The 20492-nt window shown below is 44.9% G+C and overlaps 1 protein-coding gene and 1 long non-coding RNA gene across 15 annotated transcripts in view; one reads left to right on the top strand and one right to left on the bottom strand.

Annotated features, from left to right (window-relative positions):
- The window catches only part of LOC106014628 (uncharacterized), a 78369-nt gene that overhangs the window by 6104 nt on the left and 51773 nt on the right, over positions 1-20492 (top strand). For 6 of the 7 annotated variants that reach the window (XR_011809335.1, XR_011809334.1, XR_011809336.1 and 3 more), the window contains exons 3-5: positions 1459-1556; positions 9468-9765; positions 15428-20009. This is a non-coding gene — a long non-coding RNA (uncharacterized lncRNA). The remainder of the gene's footprint in view (positions 1-1458; positions 1557-9467; positions 9766-15427; positions 20010-20492) is intronic. The other variant, XR_011809340.1, reaches the window with a different exon arrangement.
- SLC4A4 (solute carrier family 4 member 4) overlaps positions 15959-20492 on the bottom strand; it is a 235204-nt gene continuing 230670 nt past the window's right edge. For all 8 annotated transcript variants that reach the window (XM_072038017.1, XM_038178960.2, XM_021266992.4 and 5 more), the window contains one exon: positions 15959-19987. The gene's annotated coding sequence lies outside the window, so the exon portion shown is untranslated. The remainder of the gene's footprint in view (positions 19988-20492) is intronic.

Here is a 20492-nt window from a genome sequence, read left to right on the forward strand (position 1 = left end):
TTAATCTACTTAATGCCTTCACTCACGCACTCTCCACATGGTGCTGGGCATTGTCCAGGACGCAGGGCAACTGCCATGGAGATAAGGTGACAACAAAAATGAAAACACAAGGGTCACAGCAAGTGACTTCAGACTGGAAACCGACTGCAAGCCTCCACTGAGGTTACTGCGATCTGTACCTTCAGGCACCGTGACTCCTGCCTGGAGCAGAGCTGTCACCACGCTAGCCTGAACATACACACCTTTTTCTTCCAGCCGGGGACTTTCTACAGCATTCTGCAGTCATTTCTTGCAACACAAGTTAGTGTTTAACAGGCCGAAGTCTAGCCTTACAGTGGCAGGCAAAAAGGTCACTGAACTGGCTTCACTGGAAAAAAATAATGCAAGAGCCAGCCTTTCACTTAGATGTGCCGAAGGGGAGCGGGATGTTTAATTTTAAAAAGCGGTGAGAAATCTCCAAAGCTTTCAGTTTATCGTGGACGCTTGCCACAGAGTGAAAATACTGTCATTGTGACTGACTGCAAATAGCCAAAATAGTGTAAGGATGAGGAACGAATGAAGAAAGATTGAGAACAAGTCCCTGGGTGCCAGATATCAGACTTCCTAGTGTTTTTTTTTTTGTTGTTTTGTTTTTTTGTTTCCTTCAGAGAAATATCCCCACACAGTGGTCCCGTCACTGCATGCCATCACAAAATACCCAAAACCTCATCGCCTGTCTTACTGAGTAGATTTCCAGCTTGTGTAAAATAGGCTTCTGTCTCTCTCTCTTTGAGGTTGTGCTTGCAAGAGGATTAAATTATTATTATTATTTTTTTTTTTTTTAAATGCTGGGTATTAGAAATTAGAAATTAACTTCTCTGCTGAAACCAGACAGGCTGGCAGACACACATCTGTTCTTAACAAAAGGAGAGGAGGGTGCAAGGGAGACCCTTCATACAGGCAGTGCTAAATTGCACTAGTGTATTAGAGGCATGTACTGAAAAGGCCACATTTTCTCTTGAAGTGTGCTGACAGCTCTGTTTTTATGAACCTTGTTTAGGAGAGGTTTTTTTGTTTATTTGGTTGGTTTTTACATTTGAACCAAACATATTTCAAATCCTCTGAAGTCCCTGTAAAGAGGGACATAAAAGCTTCCCCAAGTTAGAATGGTTAACCTAAGTGAATTATGCTTGCACAAGGCTTCCAATACCATAACAAGCCATAAAAAAAGCAACAAAACAAAACAACAATTATAAAAGCAAGGAAACATGGAAATGGTTCCTCCATGCAGCATTTCACTGGCCAGCCACTGGCAGAAAGCCCTCACAGTGCCTCTGCTGTTAGGGGAAGCAGAGCCTCAGCTCCATCCAAAGACCCAGCCCAGCAGCTGCCTTCGCAGCCTGCTTCGACAGACCCCAAACACATGCTATTTTCAGCCCAACATGGGAAGCAGGTTCTAACATCCAGGCTTTCTTGCAGGGCACATCTCTGGCAGCACCTCTGTCCCACGTCCTTCCTGAGGAAGAGAGTTCAGGTCAACTTAAAACGATAGATTCCCAAATTCTTCCCTGAATCCGGTAAGACACTCGTCTTTGAGGCATTATGTGTAGTGTGCTCTGATGACATCTTGGGATGTACACGCATCCCTGGCATTTGTTGGCCTTTGAAACCTTACACATCAGCCCTCTAGCAGAACTTAATTCAAGGTGCTAATCTAGCAGATCTTAAAGCCTTTAAGACCTTTAAGGTCTTTTTCCTGGAGAAAAGAGTCATTCTTTGCTGGTTGGAAAGGATGCAGGATTGACAGCATAGAGCCAATACCCCCTTACCTGAAACAAACACATTTTCATGCAACATGTGTACAAGGTCATTGTGGTCCTGCCCAGACAAGTTTTCCACTGAAACACCGATGGTGAGGCAGACAGGAGCATGCAAAATAGTCATTCACCAATTTAGGCATCCCATGGCCAGCAAAAGGAGTTCAGACACTGAACAGTTCAGTCAACCCTTAGATCACCTAAGACCCTTATTTATAAGGTGACAGGTGCCATATTTCATAGTGTATAATTTTGCATTTTAAATCCTGTTTATTCTGTGCTTCAAATTTGCACGTGACTGGGTCAGCAGAGAGGAATGGGATCCTGTTAACCATTTGTCTGCAAATGCATTTGCCTCTCTCCTGAGAAAGTTGGGTTGAATTGCAAAGGCTAATTAGAAAGCATAAATACAGCATTTACTCATTTTCCAGGGCCAGGTTTCTTGATGTCAGCACCAAGGGTTTGTGAGGTTGAGATCTTATGTCGTGGGTTTGTGCAGAGGTACAAAGAGTCAAAATCATATGGAGGCTATTTTTGAGTGCCCTGCAAACCCTCCTGCATCAATCATTTAATATGTAAAATGTTAGTGAGGTAAGAGCTGGACCACACTGACTCATGTGGCTAAAGCTGACACCTCCTGTTTTCACACCTGGAAAACCACGAGGCCGAGTGCATTTTGTTTGTGCAAGGAGGTCCACGTCCATCCTAACAACAACTTCTGGCCTTGCGTGCGCAATTTAAATAATAAGCATATTCATGGAAACAGCTGAGAGCGCTGAAACACTCTTTCAGCGCTCTTGAGAAAAAGGAAATCAGGAGGCTGCATTCGTGATGCAGCAACTGGGGAATTTCCAGCAGCTAAGCTTGCTGCCTTCGTTGGCTTTGGGCTTGTTTGGTGATAAATTGGTAAAGGCAGGTGTATATATATACACACAGGGCTACTTTAAGGGGAGCCTAGTTCTCTAAAGGGCTTTTCTACACATGGTGACTCAGAATAAATAATCTGAATTAATTATGCCACAGCTGCAAAGTAGGTCAGAGATACTGAATTAAAACTCTGTAACAACATCCCCACTTCCTTAGACCAGACATGACATTCACTTGGTTTACCAAGGACATAAGTGTACAACCAAATAAACAAAGCCCGTGAACATGCGAGTTCCTGAAGCCTCAGTCTGAACAATCAGAAACGTGACATGAGACAGATGTCAGCAGGGAGGGTGCTGGGAAGTGACTGTGTATTTGGCATCAGCACCTTACAGCATCTATTTGTACCTGTGTTTCAGTCCTTCCTCCAATGTTCAAGTCGAAGGTAAGTACCTGAAAACACACCTGTTCTTGACAGACAGTCTGAATTCACAGGGAGGGGTGTGTTTTAACATCTACCAGAATGAATCCACCACGCTTTGTATTCAAGGTTTTGGCTGGGTTTAGGACAACATTTTGACGCTGTCTTCCAGTTGGCAGATCTCACAGGAGGCTTTCACGTGCTTGACAGAGGTTTCAGCAGGGTCAGGCTGCGGATCATGGAAACTGTGACCCTGATGCTGCCTTTGGTCCTGATTCGGGAGCTGTGAAACCAGGGAGTAAACACTGCTCTGCCTGGCTTGCCTGTGCTAACAGGGATGTTGAAATGCCAGATTTGGAGAGAAGTCTTAAACGGCCAGGAAAAAAAAAACGTAAACAAGAACAAGTCTTCTTTCTTTGCTGAACCTCCCCTGCTTACTAAATGCTATTTATGGGTGAGGAAAATCATGTAAAATCAGATAACAAAAAAAAAAGCAGTGGGTGAATCACCATGAGGAGGGCAGAGCCCTGAAAATCCATCTTCAGGGATCAGGTTCATGATGACGAAGTGCATCATTTGTCAGTCATTAGCACAGGTACAGCTTGCATGCTTTTAATTCTAATCTGTTCTCAAAGCAGACAATGTATTTACAAGGACAAGAACTTTCAAGTGATCCTTGTTCCTTACCCCAATGTAATGGCTTACACAAACCTGCCTGCACACCCTGGCTTCGGCTCTTGCAAAACAAATATTCATCTCCAAGCCGCCACTACTGCCTGTGCAAACGCAGGGGCTGCATAAGCAAAGGCAAAGGTTGTTGAAGTTCAGTTACTGAAGTTTGCAGTGAGAGCCTGAGACTTTCAGCTGGTACAAGTCAGAATAGCTTCCCCCAAATCAGGAGGACTACGATAACTATGTATGGTCTTTCTAAGCCTCAGAGATAATTCAGAGAGCATGACTGGATGCTCTTCAAATATTGTTACTCATGGTTTTTGCTGAAGAATCAGGAATCTCTCAGACATGCATGATATCGACGGTTTCCAAAGAAATAAGCATAGAAAAGTTTGGCTCAAATCGCTTCTTCACACTTGGTCTTTTTTCAGAGATGCTGATTTCTCTGCTACATTTCTTGCTGATGACTAAAGATGAAAGCTTGTGAGAAAATCTGTGAAAATAGTGATATAAACCAGGGCTGACTGACTGGTGTTGGTATCCAACATCCCAACAGAGACTAAAATCTAGTCTGTGGCCCTCCACATGCAATGGGGTTTCTCCCATATCTTCCGTGGAAGAAACTAATCAGATGAAAGGGCACATAAGATCAATGGAGAAACTATTTGCCACCAGCACTGGGTGAAGTCAATGAATAAAAGTTCACTTCCAGAGATCTCGGGAACAAAAGCTAACCTATGGCTCTGTGCAGCTCGCATTACAACTGTGTAAGCAGTGGCTGCTTACTTTTATGGCTACGGTACTCAGTTCAGAATTACATCCATGCTCTTCTAGGCACTGGTTAAACAAACAGGAAGACAATCTCTGTGTCAGTGTTTACAGTACGAGTGGGTAAGGAGGAAACTCTACAGATAACCTGTCAAGCACTGGTCAAAGGTGTCTGTTTTAATCTGGACTTTTTTCCCCCACCCTCTCTCTAGCAGTACTCACACATCCACTCCGCTAGGCAACACCACAACACAACAGGCTCCCTCGCAACTGAGCTGAGCTGACCTCTGCATTGCACGGGCTACTGGCACTGCTCCGGGGCTCTGCCTCCTCCTTGCCTTTCCCCTGTGTAAGTCATCACTCTGAAAGCCCTCAAAATAACATCGCCTCCCAGGCTGACAAGACAGCCATTTATTTCAATGCCTAAGCTAGTTTAGCTCAGAAGTGTTACGTTAATTTTAAATACCTTCATCTGCTGCCTTCTGCAACAGGCAGTATGTCAGGAACTGGTTTTAGCACTCTTGCATTTTACTTCCCTGCAACCTGAACAGGCTTGCCTGGGCCGCTAAATGCAATTTATTTTAGAGTGAAGTTCCCCTCCCTGCACTAGAGCCTGTAGAGCATCCTGAAGATACTCAAGAGCTGACATAACTGCTTAAGAGATTTCCAGAGGAAAAAAAAAAAATTCTTTGCCTCCCACCTTTGACCGTGATGATCTTGGATGGCAACTTTATTGAAGGACTTTGCAATGCAAGTGCTCGGACTTGCTCGGCACTGAGACTCTGAACTCCTGCTGACCTGCTTGCAGGGCCTTGCACAGGATCAGAGGGTGCTGGCTACACACACAGCACTTTGCTCTTACTTCGTTGCAGATAAAGGACATCTACTTGTTGGTTGGGGTGGCATTACTCTACGTCACTTAGGATATTGAAGGCTAAAATGCGTTCCTCAATATTTCAACACAACATTCATTCCTCCCTTCCCCTGGGCATCACCGGGTCTTTTGCTGGAACAGAAGAGAGTGCAACTGCTCCCTTCCCCATCTCTTGGCAGTATCATATGCAGAAGGCAAATGCTCAGTAGCACAAGGACTGTTTTTATTTTGTGTTTGTATGGTCTCCATTGCAACAAAGTGCAGGCCTGTCACTTTGTGCCTGAGCACAATTCCTGCATATCAAACAGCCTGCAGAGCCTGGTGCGGGACTGCACAGCTGCCCTCTGCTGCCCACAGCCTACACACGTGCTGGCTTTTGGGTAGCCAATACTTTGAAATCCTGATGGAAATAGAGTGGGGCCACACTCTGATGCTGCCTTGTGTGCTCCCCAAACCTGCCCACGGGGACAGGCACCAAATATCACACCTGAGCCTGTGTCCAAAATCCTACAGACCAGCAGCAGCAGCACCTTGGGCAGGTCACAACAGGGAAGGAGCCTCATACCCTAAAAGATGCATGCAGTAATGTTTCATTATTATTTTCAGGGTAAGAAGTATAATAACTTCCTTTTGCGATCGAGGAACGTGTGAGTTCATCAGGGGAATAAATAACCCTTATAAAAGCATCAGTACTCGGCTGTAAAACACGCTTGGGAAGTGTGGCAGCACCTGGCCAGTATCTCTAACCTGGGGTTTCACCTTGTTGCATTACAGCAGCAAAAACTTGACATTGAGACATCTGTTCAACCTGCTCATCACCACATTCATTTATGTTTTGTAGTGCTCTTTGCATTTGTTTTCCAGAAGAAATAACAGCTGTTTTTACCACTTCAGCTGCAGATGAAAGACTCAAATCTAATTCATATCCTTCGTACTGCTGGCAAAATCTTCTACCTCTATCATACATCACTATACATAGATAAATTTCTACTTCAGCTTCTTGCTCCTGGTGGTATCCAAGATCTCGTCACAAGATACTTGGCACAAATCACAACAATCACCACACATTTAGGTCCTGGCTAGACAGGGTTGTCATAAAAAATTATGAATGGGCTCTTAAAAGGTGTTGGTTTCAGCCGTGGAGTGTCAGTAAGCAGTTTGAGCTTACACTCCTTTCTTTCCCAGTGCTTTCCATGGAATTGAGGCTGCTACAAGGAGGGGGCAATGAAAGCTGATACCCCTGCCGGGCCTTCGAAGGAGTCACTAAGCCCTGGCAGCCCAAGCTGACATCACGCCCACAGCCCTGCAACCAAAACAACCTTTTGTCTCAGCATCACATTTGTATCTGTCAAACTCAAGAGGCATGTGGTAACGGCTAAAGATTAGAGTGACCTTCTGTGCTTCCAAGAAAAAATTGGAGAAATAAGATAAATAAGCAAAGAATGTTTCGTCTGTCTTCTGCATGTTTCTAGGAAATGTGCTGATGGATATAAAAATGATTGGTGCTTATTATCATTGCCATTCTGAGGGTGGTAAGTACGCACTGAAGTACCCCAAGGGAATTATGAAAGCCTCAGCAAACTGGCAGAGAACACAAAGACAACCCCAAAGTCTCCCTGGACCAGGCTGCATCACAAATCCTTTTACGCTAATACCACAAAACTTCTGGCAAGGGTTTTACTGCAAATAATCAAAATACTTTTGGAGTAGGTGTCACTTCCTGCTGTGACGTTACATCTTTTTGGCTCACAGACCCTTCAGAAACCTGAAGTCCTGTCAGTAATCAGGCATAATTATATTTAGATGTTTGCTATTCTCACTCCTGAAAATGGACCTGTTCCAGTCCCTCATCCTGAACCACTAGGGTTACCATGGGACCAGCACTGTCATGGTATGCTCTGATACACCATGCAAGGAAAGCAAAGTGAAGAAATACAAGTCCTGGCTGTCTCCTGGGACCACAAGAAGCTTCACCAAGTGCAAAATGCCATAATCCAAATGCCTCATTTCTGTATGCATCATAGTACAGCAGCCAGATGGGTCTTTTGGCCTCTATTTTCTCAGCCTTGAGAACTTTGCATAGTGTTTACCTGCAGAAATTCACCTGAATTCAGTGCATTTTCAGTCATGTGGGTCTGGAAGCGACCTTTGGGCTCCATAGCCCACAGTTCAGGGAAAGGAGGACTGCAGGTAAACGATACTAATTTGCAAGACCAGCACTGGGCATGAGGGATCGTGTTTAGCCCTTGAAATGCTGCTCTTTCCTCAGGAGTGGCACGGCATAGAAGCATTGCTGACAGGCACAGAGGAAACTTGACTGATGAGGCTTGATGTAGTACTCCTTAAATGCAGCAATGCACCTTGTCAATGACAAGAGGCACAAGAATTTTGGGGAGAAAGCCTATTTCTGTGGTTGCAAGTAAGATGGCTCCTTCTGAGCCTGCAGCAAAGCCACTCTGCTGATGGAGGCCCAACGTGACCTGTGCTGCACACAGAGCAGTTCTTCTGCGATTCTCCTTTGGGTACCATGGAAATAAAACGCTACCTAAAGACAGTCCTTCGAGATGGAGGGCATGAAATGTTCACTGGGAGAGATGAATAAAAACAACCTTAGCACTTCACAGTACGACAGAGTTAAGTGTTACCAGTCCTGGATCAGAATTAAGACTCAAATGGGAATTTCTACTGGGGAAGACAAAAAAAAAACACAGAACCAGACTCCTTTGTGTATCTGTGCTTGTCCATTAAAAACGCCATCATCTTTTGCTGCTAAAAAGCAAGTGAGAAAACACAGCCTACCTTGACAGAAGGCTCTGTGCTGCAACACTTCGCCCTGCCCTCTGCATCTGTGTACAGAGCATGTTTATTTGCATTGGTGTTTGGGCTTCCATTAGCTTTAATTATAAATGGAAAAGTCTAATTCTGCTGCATCTTCCTCCCTGCGGACTAATTAGGCAAGTGATCGTGTAAAGCCATTACAGCGATTGCATCCATTATTAAGAGTTTCATTTTAGAAATGGACCACTTATCCGAAATACCTCGCAGGACCTTCCCTGCACATCCATCCCTGAGTCAAACAGTGTTTTACCAGGGCTGCTAACTGCTTTTACAGCAAGCTGAGTGACAAGGGAAATGTTTCTTTGCCTGCAGCCAGCTGACGTGCGACAGTAGCCGAGGTAAACACAAAACAATGTTTTGCAACTCACCAAATGTCACTCTCAGAGAAAATGAGTACCTCCTCGTTAACCTTTCCAGCTTTGGGACCGAGCCACGCTCCCAGCAGAAGCTGCATTGTGCACCCAGGAGGCTTTTCCTGCTTATTCCTGACATCTTCCTCCCTCATTTGCCACGTGGTGAAGTGCTGATTTCTGTTACAATACTTTCTCCCATCAGGTTTCTATGAGATGAAAGCAAACAAATCCGAAGTTCCAGACTAGGTGAGCACAAAGCAGTGGTCTCCAGCCCCCCAAACTGTTTCAAAAGGCAAGTCGGTCCCTAACACACCACAATTCTGCACACACAGCCTGCCATATTTCCATCTTAAGCCACGGCTTTAAACACAAATGCACTTCTCATGTCCTTTAATCATGCTTGCCATCGCCAGATCTAGTAGCATCGTGCATTGAGCAGGGCTATCCCCTGGCTTCCATGTTAAATGTTTTATGCTAAATTGACTTCGAGTATCAGCGACACACAGGTGCCTACAGACCTGAACGTGAGGTTTGCTTCCCTGTATCCATGGCAGCCACAGCAAAGAGAAATGTGCTCCTCTGTACCATCCTGCCATTAGGGGTTGCACACTTGTGGGCTAGGATCCTGTGGGATATCCTCCTTTCCTCCCATAGTCTCAGCCCCACAGAGTTTTGGAAGAAAATTGGCTTTTTCAGCATTAGCCTGGCTGGCACAGTTCTTGTTGCCCAAGCAAAAACCTGAGCTAAGGCCTGGCCCTGCCTCAAAAGAAATTCCAGTAGCTATTCGTAAGCCATAGGTGTGCCCTGTGCAGTCTGGAAGCGAGATCCATGTGATAACTGGAAACTTTTTAATTAAGTGGCGTAATCTCTCCCACCAGATAAAGGAGAGCTCAAATAACTTCTCCGGCAGGAGGGACCTGCATGACCCTGACGTACGATCGTGTCTCGCCGAGTCGAGATACCCTGAGTGCTGTACAGCTGCCAGAATCAACACCTGACCCTTGCCCAGGACAACAGGTACAGCAGGAGCTACTGAAGAGAAAAACAACACTTCTGACACCGGAAATCTTTGGGCGGCAGGTCGAGGCCAAGTGGGAAATTACCTCAGCTAATCCGATCACCAAACCCTTACGCTCTGTCCACATCCACCAGCTGCTGCCACCGACAGCCTAACAGGTGAGGAAGAGCCTCACATGAAGGCAGCTTTAATTTTACTGTTACTGTCTGCGTGTGCTCACAGGGACAGCACTCTGTCAACAAGGATGGTGAACTGCATTATTTGGATACGAAAGAGTATTCCTCTTCCAGAGGAGTCCCCTCTCCTGCCTTAGTTACTCACAGCCCCGTCCTGCCGTCAGGTTTATCCAGGATTATTAGGCATTACGTACTGTTCCCCATCCTGGGCTGTTGCAAAGCTGCTCACGGTCACCTGGGAAGCCTCCACCTGCCTTTCTGCACAGACGAACAACGGGTTGCACCACGCCAGCAACAAGCCAAGAAACATTTACCTAGGAAGATTTCACAGCCCGCAGGAGGTATTCTGGCTGAATAGAAGCATCAATGAATAAATGTCAGGAAAGTCCCCGAGCCCCCTACACACCACGCGGGGAAAATAAAATCTTTGCATGCAACAGCCCCAGAACACCCAGGCTGTTTCCCAGCCTGCTGCAAAGCGCTAGAAATGGCTCCTGGGAGGCAGCAGCATTGCACAGGGCAACCTCCCCCACGACAGCAAAGCCATCACAACCGTCACTGCTTACGCAGGGGCCATCAGAGACCTCGCAGGAACGCCGCTGCCTCCTGGCAGCCTGCTCCCTTCGAGCAGGGCAAGTCAAGCAGCGAGCACTCCAAAAAGAGGGCCAAGAGTGGCTTGTGCTTTTAAGGGGAAAGGAAAAGTTTTTTTTTTTTTTTTTTAAAAAAAAAAGAGTGAATTGCTATTAAAAAACCACAAGACACCCTTCTTTATTAAAACCGCTTGACTTCTGAGAAACCCTGGAATGGTCAGTACATCCAGTAACAGCACAGGGACTGCTGGCAGCTCCCTCTTCCACAAAATGACTGCTCTGGGTTTATGCAAACCGAGAGTATTTACTTGGCGAGCAACCCCCCCCCCCCCGAGATGTTAGTTCTTGTCCCTTTGCCAAAGGGAGCAGAAAACACTTTCATTTTCTGCTGTGAATTGTTTTTTTTTTTTTTTTTGTTTTTTGTTTTTTTTTTTTTTTTTTGCCTGGTACAAACATGGAGACTTTTCGTTGTGCAATGGCTACAAGAGCAACTCTCACAAATGGGCCACACGAGGGAGGCAAATGCCTGGTTATGGATTTGGGGGTATAAATTGGCCTAGGGAGCCCCAGTGGTGGCAGTACCTGGCACAGCACTGGACACAGGCCCTTTCGGTGCCTCTCCTGCCCAGAGGACCCACTTTTTACCCCATTTTGAGTCCCCTTCCTTGCACCCTTAGTGTCACGACAGCCATCATCTGCTGCAAAGAACACAAGACAGCTTCTCCTCCTGCAATTTTTATTTCTGTGGCTTTATAAACTATTTCAAAAGATTTGAAAGAAAAAGACACTGGTTTATACGTTTTAAATTTTTGCTGCTCAAAGCAGCCCTTACTGGCACATCTGTCTGTCCATCACTAAAACATCTGCATGCACGTGAGCTTGGCAAAACATACGCCACCTTCAGCAACTCTCAGCAAGATAGCTCACAGAGTCAGAGGCAGAAAGAGCTGTGGCAAATGCACAGTTAACATACTACAGGCAGGAAAACAAACCCAATTACTTCTGCAAGGGAGGTGCTGTTCCCAACCGCTGATCTTCAAACTGAACCTGCACCTTCAAAAGAGGTCACCGATACACATCGTGCTGATACCCATCTCAGCCAGAGGGAGGCACTTCTAAAAAACGCCGCAAACGCATGGGGAAATGGTAACAGCAAACCACACTACTCGTGAGGAACGTAACTCCTAGAACGGGGCTCTCTTGCACACTGACACATCTGCTCAAAAAGTAAGAGGCACCCAGCAGGCACAGGGGGATTTTCATCATCATGACTGTAGTTACGAAAGCTTTTAATGACAAAACACCAAGCGGGGAGGAGCAGGCACCATCCTAATCTGAAATTGTTCCTTTACTTGATAAGCCAAACAATCTTGAGCCGTAAAAGGGCTATTCATATTAATTGCACTGCTTTTACAGAAATAATTAAGCTGTAATCCATCGCAGAAGCAATATCATGGTACAAATAACATTAGTAATAGCACTGAACTAGGGGAAGAGCGGAGTTGCAATAGGAAGAGCATGCCATAAATTGCTCACGGCACTAAAAAAACAAACCTACTGTGCAAATGGGTCACACAAAGCCACCATGGCCAAGTTTCTCTGATAGGAGCACCCAGGCACCACTGCCAGGCAGACTGTAGGATACTGGCCATGTGCTTGGCCATGGAGGGTTTTGCAAGCCCATGGGGAGAGCAAACAAATCCACATCCATCCTACAGGGGCTGAGGGGCAGGGTAAGCTGCCTGGGGACTGGGCATCTGATGCCAGCATTAAGTAACAAAGTACCCAAGATTTACCTTTTTGATGATTTCAGTCCATCCAAGTGAGATCCTCAGCTCCCGCAGAAGGGGTGTAGCATTAGCATCAGTTAAATATACAAAAGGCAGGGTGTTTTTCCCTAAAAATCAGGAAAAAAAAATTAAATCAAATCTTGTTACAGTCAATGTGTGGAATCACTGAGCCTTTTGGGCTGTTCTGGGAACATATGGCAATTTTTATTTTTTTTTAATTTCCGTGTCAGGAACATAAGATTTTGGGAGAACAATACTCACTTGCTTCTGAAGAGAAGGGGTTAACCAAGTACAGAAGGAAGCTTTGCCCAGTTTGCACATTAGTCACTGGGGCTGCTGGTGGCAGCCTTCCACTGCTCCTGCTGAAGGCTCGTCCCTTCGTACACACGGCTGCTTTAGCAGATTACAACTTAGTCATCCGTGCTGGCCGGTAGGCAAAGCTTAACAGGTCAGGGCTAGGGCTAAGAACTTTTGTCTGTTTTCTTTAAAATCAATTTAAAAGATTAGATCCATAAAAGCATTAAAGGAAGGTTGCGGTGGTTTGGAAAGTATTAGTTTTATCTGTTCTCTGTGCTACTGACTCTCAGAACTGCTGAGAAGCTGTTTGCTTTCCTAATGACTAATTTCTCCAGCAATTAAGGCAAGAGTTTGTTCTTGAGGCCAACTGCATCCCTGCTGTAACACCACTTACTTGAAGAGAAGGAAGACCCCAGCCTCATCACAAATTACAATTTCTGCCTAGCAGCTGGTGGGTGACAATTTATAAGGGAGGGATCAGTTCACAGGTGATTTCAACCCACCCAGCTCACACCCAGAGCTTTCAGCAGCTGCGACAAATAAATCATTTCCCCAGGCACTAATCCTATACCCCAGCTGGGAAGCAGCTGACTGGGTGAGTCCTGCAGTGCCAGGTCTGATGTATGTTCACAGAGTAGTTTCCACACTGACAAAATCAGAAAAATCCCGGACAATGCACAGCTTTTGGTGCTAGGTCTAAACCAAGACTGCCAGATAAGAGAAGTTACAGCAGCACGTAAGGGAAAAAGGATTGGAGATCTGCATCCCGTTCAAGCGCCATCATGGCATCAGCAAGATGTCCCTTACGAAAAAGTTAGCTCAGTGCTAACTAACTTTGGTGCCCTGCAGCTGCCACATCCCAGGCTTCTCCCTAGAAAACTGCCAGGGCTCTCCATGTGTGCTCCGCAAGACTTGTACACCCAAGATAGCTTCATAAAACTCCGCTCCCTTGTCCCAGTGAGCCTTTGTGATTCCTTGGGTCTCCCAGGGACGCCTGGCAGTCAAATGTTTCCTCAAAGCCATCTTCATGTGCTGCTGTGACCAGGGGATGAGTGTGGCATGCCAACGGGATGTCCTGTCAGTCACAGCTGGTGCAACACATGATTTTTTCAGTTCCTCCCGATTTCCCTTGCGTGGGTCCCAGGAGATGTAAAGCTCCTTGTGTAGGGCAGCATGGGGATTGTGGCTGTGCTGGGAGGAGCGTGGCTGTGCAGGCAGACCTCAGACACACTGCCTGCAAGTAACCTACCCGAACACTCTCATCCCAAATGAACAACCTGGGCTGAAACAGAGGCACCCTCTTTCCAGCTACGACCATCTGTGGACCATCTTGATGGCTGCAGCTGTTGTGTGAGCAATATCAAATGTCTTCCAAATGCTTCTGACACAAAAACGACAGAGGTCAGTGCTTATTGAAGGGGGACCTTTGTGAGTAGTGCCTGAATGCCAGGAGGGCTGCACGGGGCTGAGCACATCACAGTGTCGTGGGATGGCGTTGCCTGCCAGATAACGAGAAAAACCCATGTAAAAAGATTATGGGATTCAGGCAGCGTAACGCCCCCACGAGTTGTAATCCGGGAAGCAGGAGCTCTCGCTGCTGGGCACTGGGCTATAAATAAACACCTGGCTAAAAAAGGGCTCAGGGAAATCCATAAACACAGCTTTCACCCGAGCAACTGCTTCTGGCACAAAGTTGCTGCCTGACAGACGGTTCATTTTCTTCCTGGTTTTATGGGTTTCCCAGCCTCTCCCACACACTGTGGCTCGTGGTGGATAATCCTGCAGCCCACTAAGGTGGGTGCTGCAAGGGGATGCAGAAGGGTCTTGCCTTTTCACACCAAAGCCTGCTGAAACTTTGGCTGAGGGTTTCTGTAGTGGTTTACCACTTGTATACCAGTTGCTCCCTGCTGCACCCAGAGCACAGCTTTGTGAATTGGGACGTGCTGGTGAGCACTGCTGCATGGCACGGGGCAGCCCCACGTGTGAGGGAAAGGCAGCCCCAGGCGTCTTCCCAGGCAGAGACAGGACCAAATTTGAGGTTTCTACAGCATTTCTACTATTCATCTATTCACTATTCCCCAATACACATGGCATAGGCCTTGCCAAACCCATGATTTCAATCCTAACAGCCTTGGGTGCTTTACTGAAAATGTACAGAGCAATTCAGCCCTCACCAAATGCTTGAGGCCGGGCAGTGATGGGGCAGGAGCAGCCCCAGGGGGGTGCTGCAGGAAGAGGGGCCACACAGGTAACGCTCGAGCACTTCTCTGCCTGGGAGCTGCCGCTGCTTTGGGGCCAGGGGGCTGCATGCAGAAATCAGGGGGATGAAGGAGGGTGTAGAGCAAGACTGGCAACAACGTGTGTTTAAGCAGGGGGTTAATTTATTTGTGCTCATTACCCCAGTAGCCCTACGCTTGTCCAGCTGACTGGCGACATCCCCACTATGTAGATCACCCAGCAACATGCCAGCAATGCCCTGTAAGCTGCTTTAGCCTGAAACCATTGCATAAGTTAACTTAACCTGTGCAAAGCACTTTCTATGAAAGCAGCAGGTGATACCTTTTAGCTGGTTTTACATTTTTGTTGATGGGGAAGAAGCAGGAGATGCCCCAGTCCCTAGAAAGGAGCCCATCAGACCTGTTTCCCATCACTGCCTAGGACCAAGCACCTGGCACCAGCAAGGTGACCACCATCACATGTTTTGGGATGGGAGGGGGCACATCCCTGTTCCTAGACCTGTTCTCAATCCAGGTGCCTAATCCCAGTTTCAACTCAGGCTCCTGCGGCATGGGGCCTGGGTCAGAGAGGCTCCCTGTGCTCTGACACCAACATCCTGGGGAGCCCCTACATCACGACTTCCCCCAAACAAACAAAACTTATATTGGGCTGGGATTTGTAGCTGGCTTCCTCGTTCTGTTACTACATAGTGTGTATTTACCTTCCCTCTCCCCTCTGTTTTATTAATAGGAACATGCTGACTTCTGCAGGGAATGATCATCTGGGTAAGTGCAAATTAAAAAAGCCCAGACTCTGTATGAAGTATCTGTGAACCTCTTTGAAGGCTTTGTGAAATTCAGATAGTCTGCTTTGCTGGTCCTCATCCACTGCCAGCAGTGTCTCCTGAGAAGTGGTGCTTCTGAGAGAAACCTAAAGTCCCAGCTTCAGATGGAGATGGTCTCTCCACCCTTATTTGCAGTTACATTTTACTCCCTCAAAAGATTCAGTAAATTATCTCAAGAGAGTATTTCTGTCATTAAAACACACTTTTAGAGACGTAAGTTCTAAAACCCTTTGTGGTTTGTGAAGACTGGCACCACGTTTCTTTACGTGTGTATTGGAGGGTCCCTTTGTGAGCATCCCCTCCATCAGGGACCTGCCAAACACTTTGCCTTGGCAGTAGCGGTGATGACAACGGCAATCCAGGAATCTTGATTCAATCAAACCAAATGGAGTACGTAACAAAAAATAAATACATACAAAAAATCCACAACTCTCCCATAAATGCATAAAGTTACTTTATTTTCAGTATACATTTAATTTTGAAAAATATAAATGCTAAAATATCTCATCATCTTCATCTTTTGATTCCATAAAAGTCACAATAGAAAGCTTCATAAAACTGTAAAATACTATAATGTTATAAGGAATTTCATGTTTTATATTACTGGAAAAAAATCATTTTAATATATTGAAATGTTTTCTGCTTTTTTCCTTTTTGTTCCACCATCTTGATCCACTTCATTTTAAACTAAGTTTTTATTCTTTCCTCCAAAGCAAATACAGACTTAAGAGAATTAAAAATAATAAAAGTATCTGAAAGTGCATGTCGATTCCAAGGAAAAAAAAAGTAATGAGTACAAATATGTGTCGACCATGACGACAAATAATTAGTGGCTACAGAGGCAGACAATCACCATTTTTATGGGGCTGGGACAGAGCTATCTGCAGTTTGGTTTTGCTGGGTGATTCCAGGATATCAGCCCTGAGTTGGTACCTGGTTTTGTAGGACTTCTATGAGAAATTGGTTTGGGAAGCTCATTTCTTTATGGACTCTTCTGTAAGAGGAGCCTTTCCAGAAGCCGGAGGTGCTCACCCAGGCTTTTCTTTCCAAACACCCAATTCTGAACCAAAATTAGTTTCAGTTTTATTGTCACAAGGCCTACAAAATGCAGTAAAATTCTCCTTGTGGTGATGTCAGCCCATCAAATGCTATTAGATGGCTGCTCTTCATTACCTTCCATCTCTTGGTGCCAGCAGAGCTCTTGCTTGCTGTCTCTGTGGTTTATTTTTTCTAAAGGAAAAAACAACAAAGGACACACAGCCTTCAATGAAGTGCTGTTGTCAGGAAGCAGGAAAGGAAAAATTTCCCACTCCTGTTGGAAAGTTTTACGTGGAAAACTACAGAAATCTTTGTCCCATCCCTTGAACATTGCTACCCTCTGTACGACAGCTCAGTCTGGAGAAAATAAAAAGTAAAAAAAGAGAGAGAAAAAGATCTAGATCAGCAGTCAATACATTTCAAGTACATTTAACATGGTTCAAAAGTGGAAGACCTCATTTTTGTGGAGACAAATCACCAGGTAATAGCAGATGAAAAGATATGCATTGTGTGTGTGCGTATATGCATGTGTGCAGTATGCTGCCTTTTGAGCATACTGTAGGCAGGGGGTGGTGTTCTGTCAGTGCTCTCTCAAGGAAATCTTTCTATTATTATTCTATTTTGATCTTTCCTTATTTGGATTTCTACAAATAAAACGTCTGGGCAAAACGTAAAAGCTCACATGTACTCTGTACATGACACTTGAGTCTGTTTCCCCTTTGGTAGTCAGTGACTTCTGTTCACCAAGGAATGAAAACCATTTTCTACACGTTTAAGTTAGCATTGCACTTCCCACGTTATCTGTCCTCCAGCTAATCCTAGCAGGCAGCAGAAGGGATCACAAAGCGGCTGCTTTTATGGCCGCTTCGGATGTCTCCTCAACCTTTCTGAAGCAGGTTTGGGCTAGATTTGCTGACCTCTCAGGGCAACAAAGAAGAGCGGCTGCTCTCCCTTCCTCTTGCACTGCTTTCTCACAGTGAACAAAAAATTTAGGTGAGCAGAGATTTAGATTCCTTGATAACAAACTGGGGAATGTACATAGGTGTGTGCACGTGCGCGTGCTGTGCCAACGCCTCTGCAAGTCCATCAATTTTGTGCAGCAAAGAGCATTTGCACAAGGTCAGGCTAACAGCTATTACGGTCCGTATCAATGCATCATTTAACCAGATCCCATATCTGGGAAGGAAAAGCACAGCCCTATTCTGCAGGTCTGATTGGTGATCTGGCTGTTACTAGTTTGTAGATGCTAAAATTTGGCATTTAAGGTCTGTCAGCACCACGATAAAATTTTGTTTCCTTAATCAGCACGGACTTTGGTTTCTTTACAACAGGTTAGGAGGCCATTAAGTGCTACTTTTATATTTAGTATTTTTACTACATCAGAAATAAAAGAAACAAAACCACGTTAGGCATTACAAAGCAGTTTCTGCAAGTGCATTTTTTTAATGCTTGGTGGTGGGGGCTCTTACGGACAACCCCTCCCCCCGATGATGGGAAGCTGCTCCCCTTCCTGCTTAATCCCCAAATGTGCCGCATGCAGGGAGCGGCGAGTACCAGCAAGGGCCTGCCAGGCTGCTGCCTTCTGGGCATGGGGACCCCTGATCTCATTCCTGCTGCAAACAAGGGCACTTCTTGCATGCAAGCAATGTGCCCATCCTCGGGGGGAGAGGGGATTTTTACCCCTTGGGAATTAGCCCTTATAGCTGGGCTTTTTTTTTCTTTTCTTACTTATTTATTAATTAAATAAACCCTTTCCAGCACATCCCATGTAATCTTCACACTTAAAATACCACTGGTGAAGCCCAGTTTCCCAAATGCATGTTTATATTCATACACAAGTTCGTTGTGTACACGCTACAGAGAAAGTTACCTGACGCAAGGGGAAGCTTGCTTGGTTTAAAACCAAAAGCCTGCATGTAACTGTGCCCAGCCAGTTTGTTAGTGGTTCATCACCGTGTATGGATGGATCAATCTACCTAGGGGAATGCTGAGCAGTCAAGCTTGAGGGTAAACTCTCTACATGATGGTCAATAGATCTGGGGTGCTGCCAATCCACAAGGAGGATGTAGATCTTCGTAAGCCTCCTGAATATGGGTGTGGGGATAAATATCCCCACAAGTTACCTTCAGCTTTCTCCTAAGTTGCTCCATCATCGTGTCTAAACTGCACGCAGGGTGTTTTCATTTGCACACATACACACACGTGCACACACGGATGTTTTAAATGAAATAATTCTAACAATACTGCACAGGAAATCAACAAAATGAATACAATCAGCATCTGTCCACTGACGCTGTTAACCGGTCAGTATTTTACTTACCACCATTAAACTTAAGAGTCTTCCTAGATCACAAGATATTTGAGTTACATCCTGTCTCCTTCATAGCAAAGTTAGATTATTTATTAAAAAATAAAATAACCCTAAGTAAAACAGATGCTTCAGAGTAGAAGGTGTTAATAAAACTGATCCAGCCCTATGCCATGTCCTGGAGATTGTGTATTTTTTTTCCTTTTTTTTGTAAAAATCACATTATATATGGTACAATACATTTTTACAGAAAGCCTGGCATCTAGAAATAAGAGGTAGAACTACTCAAAACTATATGTTTCCTGCTGCAGGAAAAATTCATTTTTCTTTACAGTAATTAAAAAAAGGTTAAAAAAATTGACAAAAAAAAGTCATAGGTTAGGCCCCCATAATTTAAACAAAATAATCTAGGAAAATAACACTCTTCAATGTACCTGACGGATTAAGTCCATTAAAGTGTTCTTTAAAAAAAAAAATTGCATAGGAAAGGGACATTTCAAAACACATGCTACAACGATGGCAATAGTTTGTCTGTGCTGGGAGTGAAGTACCTTTTAGTTTTCCTTCTTGTGTTACTACAAGTACAGGCTTTAAGAGCAAGTTAGTATTAGCAGCACTTTCCAGCATCTTAGAGCAGTGTAATAAAGACATTGAATTAGCCTGGAGGTCAGTTTTGTTCTGCCAGACAACAAAGAAACAAACGAACACTGATTCACAACTAAAGTAATGCCAGTTCCTCTGACATTTCACAAAGGTATTATATTATATCCTTAATAATTCTGCCCTCTGCTTGAAAATGAGAGAGATGCGTGCGTGTGACAGAGAAGGCAAAAACAAGTCTTGGTCAGAGTGAAAAAACTGGGTGAGGAGGAATAAAAGGAAGTCTGCAGGGTGGAAAGGCGGAGGGGGAAGCGCAGAATGTCTTGTCTACCTATGCAGGTGGGAAGCAGAGAGCATTTTAATATTTGGCTAGTGACAAAATAAATTCCATATAAGATTTAACAGACAGACAAATTACAAAGTAGTTTCTGTTCCCTTGCTCCTCCAGAAATAACCATTGTCTTCAGGCTCAAGTTCTATTCTAATTTGAGGCACAACTTTTACTGGAGTTCGTGGAGGGCTGCGAAGAAAAAGAAGGAAAGGTAAGCACATGGACTAGTTTTGTGCTTTTTAGTGATTCTTAATGCATTCTACAGTGCTCAGCTACCTCCTCTTAGAAAAAATACACCTTCTGAGTGATCAACTCCAAGAGAAAGATGGCATTTTATAAACAAGACAGAGTGGCAACTAGCATACACTGGGAAAGCTGCTGATCCTGGTTCTGACTGGACAAGGTACACAGTGTCACATCTGGAAGTGGAACAAATGCCCAACTCCCAGTACCAAGGATCGGGTTCCTTTCATTAGCACACACAAGTACAATATAGCTGTCTGAAATTCACAGCATATAGATATCAGATAAATAGGCAGTGGTAATATACAGCTGTCCTATGTACCTTTACTCTTCATTAGGCCTGTGCATCATGTAAAATTATTTTAATGAATTGGGCCAAACACTACCACTGTCGGGGAGTTAAAACCACTGATTGTACTGACTGAGGAGCTCCAAACATCTAACAGTTGTG

This window comes from Anas platyrhynchos, chromosome 4, assembly GCF_047663525.1.
Source record: "Anas platyrhynchos isolate ZD024472 breed Pekin duck chromosome 4, IASCAAS_PekinDuck_T2T, whole genome shotgun sequence".
Lineage (NCBI taxonomy): Eukaryota > Metazoa > Chordata > Aves > Anseriformes > Anatidae > Anas > Anas platyrhynchos.